We start from the raw sequence: 7,497 nt of genomic DNA, 5'->3' as shown, positions 1-7,497 counted from the left end.
TGATCACGTAAAAGGAATAATCCGTAATCCTTCGTCAAAATAATTTAATAATGACTTAAAGTAACTCCACCCTCCTGTGATGTCATCAGATTTTGCAAAATCAATGATTTATGTATGATACGAACATAAATTTTGTTGGAGTCTTTTCCTATAGTTATTGTAAAAAAATCTTGTTAAAAATAAAATATTTCAAAAGTCTAAGTTATAGATGAATAATCAATGATACGTTTCAAAATATTGAATCCAAGGGCAATCACTCAGTTTCTATTGATTTCTTTATCAAGTCTATTATGCGACGATTTTCTGTATTTTTTACAGACATTTTGTACATTTTTGTGAAGATACAGTTTCATGAAATTGTTATGAATGCTATTATATCGCCATAACCAGTTTGTATGGAATTTTGATAACACTGTTTAAGGAAAATTGCAATTTTCTGACGGTGATATAGTATTCTGTTTATGTACGTCTTACATCTTAAAAAGTGTGATGACCTATGTATTTTATTTGATAATTTGTTAGTTTTAACTTTAATGAATGGAAATAAATACACATTTTAAACTTGTATCAGATAAAACTGCGAGTATGGAGTTACCTTAAACACGATGCTGATTGAATGAAAAATTTGGAGTGATTTCTTAATTCAAAAAATGTTATTTGGCAGTTCATTTGCACTAAGCACCCGGAACTACTTTTCTCTTGAATGCGTCTTCCCCGTTTTAATTTTAGCGCTAGCCTATTGATAGAACTGTACCTTCAATTTGGCATCTGATCCATTTAGGGTAGCTCATTACACTAAAATTTTATTTAATGATTCGTTAAAACACCTCTTATGAAGGATGATTTCAGCACCGAAAGAGTGACACAAGCTCTCAAATGTTTTATATCATTTTTTGTGATTTATTTCGGAATGATGATAAAGGTACTTTGTTTGCAAATAAAATACTCTAGAGTCGAATTTCGCTTTTATTTAATGTATAATATGAACATCTAACAAAACATGTCTGAACGACTCAGCTAGACATTCTATTTTTTTAAATAAAAAAATTTATGAAAATTGATAACGTTTTTTGCTAATATTTTTTAAATTTACGGATAAAATCTTCAAACATGTCAATCAGAAAAATGATTTATCAGAGAAATATATTTTAAACAGAAATTGAAATGAAATGGTCAAAATTCAGAAATATTACGATTTTTCAAAGAACCAAGCCCGATCGGAATTATGAAAAAGTAGTCATTGAGAACATTGTAATCAGAAAACTAAATTACCTGGATGCAAAATGGTTTACAAATTCAATGAATTTATAAAGGACACTAATTTTTTGATGAAAAGTGCATACAATTAACAACAATATTATTTTAGTAATTTCTATCAATTTTGATCAGGATCGATACTTTTTTCTCTCATTTGAATATAGTGATATTTGATGAAATTTGGTCATTTCGTTTCAATCTTTTAAAGATATATTTCTTCAATATATCTCTTTTCTAACAGACATGTTTTTTGAAGATTTTATCCGTAGATGTAAAATATATCAACAAATAATGTTTTCTATTTTCCTAAATAATTTTTTCTAAAAAGTTAGAACGTTTATATTTGAGTCTTTTAGATATGTTTTATTAGATATTCATACCATGCACCAAATCACAGCGAAATTTGGACCAGATAGAATCTTTTATTTGCAAACAAAACACCTTTTTTATCATTCGGGGAAAAATAAAAATAATTCATACTAAATAATTGAGAACTTGTATATCGCCCTTTCAATGGTGAAACCATACTTCATAAGATGTGTTTTAACGAGCCATTAAATAAAATTTAGGTGTAATAAGCTACATTAATTCTGGGGCCAGTTTCATAAAACTAACTTACGACTAAGATCTAACTTAAGACATAAATTTTTCCTAAGTTCATTCCTTATCCGTTTCACAAAAAGTGTCGTATCTTAGGATTTTCATAAGTTCTTTCGTAACTTTACGAAAGGTAAGTAGGTGTCTTAAGTCCAAACTAATATGGCGGCGGCCTTTATTTTGCTGTGTCGTCATCAACTTAGACGAGAAAGGCAGTTCAGAGGTGGAAGCAATCCTTTAGATTATATGAACGACATGGAGATTGTTTCAAAATTTAAACTACTACTTCATTTGATCATCGACTTATGCCAAATGATGGAAAACGATTTGAAAAGGCCCACTCGTAGGTCCCAATCATTGCCAACATCGTTACAAGTCATGGCTGCCCTCAGGTTTTATGCCACGGGGAATTTCCAATTGGTGACTGCTGATCTCCACGGCATCAGTAAGTCCAACGTTTCCAGGATAGTTAGAGACGTTTCTTCTTTACTTTCAAACATGAGCCCTAACTACATCAAGATGCCTGAAGGAGATGCAGAGGGCTTAGTGGAACTTGAAGGTTCCTTGTTGAGAGTATCAACCCCATTCGAAATCCCAGAAACGCACGTGTTTCCAATTATAGCTTGGATTTTGTCCTCTATTGGAGTGATTTCTACTTCTCTGTAGTTTTTCGCTGTTCTCGTCTGTTTAACGCTATCTTCCTTTTGGTATCACTCGTTAAGCAGCTCCATTTCTTTTTTAGCTTATCAACTGTCCTTTCATGGGAGGTATTAACTGCATTTACCTTTCCTGTAATTCTTGACATTGTCTTTTTTTAGCTGAATTTGTAACGCTGGAGTTCTGTTTGGAAATAACACTTTTCTTTTTTCTACCTCCTCAATTAAATCTATTTCTGTCGTTGAGATATCAGGATTTCTTTTTGACTGTGTCATGTTTACATTTCGAGCACGGCATGGATTGTGTGGCTAGATTTATTCGTTGAATTGGATAGTGAGTTGAACAATAACATCATTGAAACATGACAGACCGTCAATTATTGGAAATATGTTGAATTTCTACATGTAGTTGCAATATCGGACTGAAACAGGTGACAGCCCCCCCCCCCCCTTCTCTCTCTCTGAAACTATGTACCAATGTCTTCATTGCTTGTAGTGTGTATCTAATAAGGTTTTCTATCAATTATCTTTTTCAATGATTAATTTACACAAGCCATTCATTCACTACCAGTATTTAAACTGTAAATGCAAAATCTGAAAACACTGATTACCTGTTTTGATATACACATATTTAAGATATATCTTAGGAAAGTTTTATGAAACTGGGCCCAGTTTCATAAAACTTTCCTAAGATACATCTTAAGATATGTCGTAAGATATTCTTAAGTTTTAACTTACGAATTTCCTAAGAATATCCACAACTGTTTCACGAAACGTTCATAAGAAATCTCTTTCCCTAAGATATATCTTAAATCAGTGTTTTCAGATTTTGCATTTACAGTTTAAATACCGGTAGTGAATGAACGGCTTGTGTAAATTAATCATTGAAAAAGATATATAATTGATAGAAAACCTTATTAGATACACACTACAAGCAATTAAGTGTGACATTGGTTCATAGTTTCACAGAGGGGGGAGAACTATCACTTGTTTCAGCCCGATTTTGCAACTACATGTAGAAATTCAACACATTTCCAATAACTGACGGTCTGTCATGTTTCAATGATTTTATTGTTCAACTCACTATCCAATTCAACGAATAAATCGAGCCACACAACCCATGCCGTGCTCGAAATGTAAACATGACGCAGTCAAAAAGAAATCCTAATACCTCAACGGCAGAAATAGATTTAACTGAGGAGGTAGAAAAAAGAAAAGAAGTGTTATTTCCAAACAGAACTCCAGCGTTACAAATTCAGCTAAAAAAATACAATGGGAAGAAATGATAGCAAAGGTAAACGCAGTTAATACCTCCCATGAAAGGACAGTTGATAAGCTAAAAGAGAATGTAGTTTTCCCGCGTTTCGAAGAATAGCGGGAAAACGTTGTATGATAGGAACGTGTTCGAATGCCTATGCGTAGTAATACAAGGCGTGACCATAGGAAGGCCTATATAAAGTGTCGATATCATGAGTAAGGTCATTCTAAGCCAGTCTCACCACAATTTTTTATTATCATATTTAATTATGGATAAGGTCCGATATTCACTCTTAGACGTTACATAACACTTGCTTTCGGACACAGGTTTCCATAGTTTTTTCAAATATTTTATCTATGGTTTTTCCTGGGCGGTTTTTAACGTCAATGATGGGGGTTTCTTGACATTTTGTTATTTGATTCAGTACTTGCATAACACTTGTTCACGTCAGTTAACATGTATGTAGTAAATTTGCTGTAAAGTTATTAAACGTCGGCTGACCGACAAGCTTGCCTGGCTTACACCAAAGTTGTGTTTGGTTGTCTTGTATGCAAAAGGATTGTATTCACAGAAGTGTATATTATACATGGAGCTGCTTAACGAGTGATACGAAAAGGGATATAGCGTTAAATAGACGAGAACAACGAAAACCTGGCGATGAACCCCTGCCCAGAGAAGTAGAAATCACTCCAATAGGAGACAAAATCCAAGCTATAATTGGAAACACGTGCGTTTCTGGGATTTCGGGTGGGGTTGATACTCTCGATAAGGAACCTTCAAGTTCCACTAAGCCCTCTGCATCTCCTTCTGTCATCTTGATGTAGTTAGGGATCATGTTTGAAAGTAAAGAAGAAACGTCTCTAACTATTCTGGAAACGTTGGACTTACTGATGCCGTGAAGATCAGCAGTCACCAAATGAAAATTCCCCGTGGCATAAACCTGAGGGCAGCCATGACTTGTAACGATGTTGTCAATGATTGGGACCTACGAGTGGGTCTTTTTTAAATCGTTTTCCATCATTTGGCATAAGTCGATGATCAAATGAAGTGGTAGTTTAAATTTTGAAACAATCTCCATGTCGTTCATATAATCTAAAGGATTGTTTCCATCTCTGAACTGCCTTTCTCGTTTAAATTGACGACGACACAGCAAAATAAAGGCCGCCGCCATATTTAGTTTGAACTTAAGACACCTACTTACCTTTCGTAAAGTTACGAAAGAACTTATGAAAATCCTAAGATACGACACTTTTTGTGAAACGGATAAGGAATGAACTTAGGAAAAATTTATGTCTTAAGTTAAATCTTAGTCGTAAGTTAGTTTTGTGAAACTGGCCCCTGGGCCCTGCTCAGTAACTCTACCTGACCTGAACGCGCAGCCATTTTGAATTTTAGTGTTGTTGTTTTCATTGTTACACTGTGCATACATGTACATGTGCATGTATTCCTACGTACCATTTCAAAAACGTCAATTAAAGCTTTTTGATGAGAGAAAATATTTGTTTTACTATCTAAAAGCATAATTAAATGATAAGAAATGAATCTTACGATTCTTGTCTTGATGGCGGTATCATTGAGAAAATCGGAGGGAAAACTTCATCAATGTGCATAGGACGAAAAACTTTTCTCAACCGCATTGCTGATGAAGTTTTCCGTTCAATTTTTCCTTATAATACCGCCATCAAAAAAAAAAAAAAAAAAAAAAAAAGAATGATAGTATTCATTTTTTAAATCAATATAAAATGAAGGACCTAATAATCGGTATGAAACACGACAAACAGATTGCCACATAACGACAAGTTGTGTTTGCAAATAAAATAATATGATTTGTAATATTCGGACTTTATACTTCTATTTAATTATTTTAAAATATTTAAAATGAAATTATTAAATTTAGATAAACTAATTTAATTGTAATATATTTTGAGATTGTTGAAATCCCTGTAACATCTGCCTATTTGTTACAGTAGCCTGCCTCGGTTTAAAAAAAAATGATCATCTGCGTAATATTCTCTAAAATATCGAATCAATTGGGCGGACATAATCACAATATGCAGGTAATGGTGGAAGATTGATACAGAAATATGGTTGACGATGGAGAAGTCCTTCCGTTTGTCATAAAGTTGAGTTGTTAGTTTACCGTTAACGTCTATATTCCGTAAATCATCTAAGTGGAAGAATCGGTTGTCCTTCACGTTTTTCAATTTTCTGTTTTCATCCTTTTAAATGCGCAAAAAGAGAGCAGAAAATGGATATTTCCTAAATGAAGTCTTATACTTTTTGACTTTCGCAATTCAGATTAGGAACAAAAAGCCAATTAACACTCCGATTCAAGTGCTTTGAAGGACACATCTCGTGTTTTCAAAGTATACAGAATTATATGCATTTTGTCTTCCTTATGCTTATAGAAATTAATTGTAATAGTTCGTTCGCTGAAGTATTGCGATAATTAGCCACAATACGGACTTAAATCTAAACCCCGATTTCAAAAAGCCTAGTTAATTAGATAGGTAGTCACGTGGTACAGTGACGTCATATGCGACCTTCGTCGATCAACTTGTTGTAAAAGTAGTGTTAGATATTTTTAAAAGCTCGGGTTTTATAGGGGCCTATAATTATTTACCATGGATAACATTTATTTCGATGTTGACAAATTTCCCGAGTCTTATATCTTTTAGCCACCAGTGCATACAAATAGCGACCCAAAATGTAGCGAGAAAAGCGAGTATGAAATCTGCATAAATTTGCGAGTAAATAATGTTTACATGGGATCACTGTCTAAACACAATTTGGTAATGCCATTTCTGTAAACAACTGTAATTAGCGTTGTTGCTTTTCTAAAATAAACAGTGCAATTATTATTAAATTTATTTTTGGAGAAGTTAGATAGGCCTAAATTATGATACGAAATATGTATCATTGACAACTAGGCCTACTGTCACGGGTGAATTTCGAAAAATAAATAAATAATAATGATCAAACTCATTGTGAAAATCACGATACTTTTAAATTATTTTATTAAAGCAATTTTATTAGGCCTAATCATTATTTTTTGTTATCAACACGTTGTTACTTAGGAAGTGGGAGCGAGGCGTGCCGTCATCGTGCCATCGGTATCGCGTTATCGCATCATCGTCATCGTACCATCGCGTCATCGTAGTATCGCTCCATCGCACTATCGCACTATCGTTATAGCATTATCGCGCCATCTTACCATCGTCATCGCGCTATCGCACCATCGCGTCATCGTCATCGCACTATCGCGCCATCGTCATCGCATTATCGCGCCATCGCACCATCGACCCAAACCTCGATGGTGCGATGGTGCGATAGTGAACTACGTGGCCCTATCCGGATTCCATACAAAACACCCTAATGCAGTGTTATTTACAAGCTGTTAATGTGATAATTGTTTGTTTGTCAATTAAATCTAATCTGTTTATGAAATGGCTATCAACTGTTTTCAAATCTTCTCGCTCGAGGTCGCATATGACGTCACAGATAATGGCGCGTAAACTATCGAAGAAAATATGCATATCGCAAGATCTGAATTTCATCGCTTTCAAACTCGAAAACTACGCAAACTGTTTCATTTAAAACACATGTAAAGTAGTTTTAGGCATGAAATGAATTAATTTTGCTGAAAAAATTAAAAAGTTTAAAAACATGCGATGTGTCCTTTAAGGACTTACATATTGCTTCTCAATAAGTATGGCCTTAAAGACGTCA

The sequence above is a fragment of the Ostrea edulis genome, chromosome 7 (assembly GCF_947568905.1).
Source record: "Ostrea edulis chromosome 7, xbOstEdul1.1, whole genome shotgun sequence".
Taxonomy (NCBI): domain Eukaryota; kingdom Metazoa; phylum Mollusca; class Bivalvia; order Ostreida; family Ostreidae; genus Ostrea; species Ostrea edulis.
The sequence above is the reverse complement of the archived record's forward strand: the minus strand, read 5'-3'. Positions refer to the sequence as shown.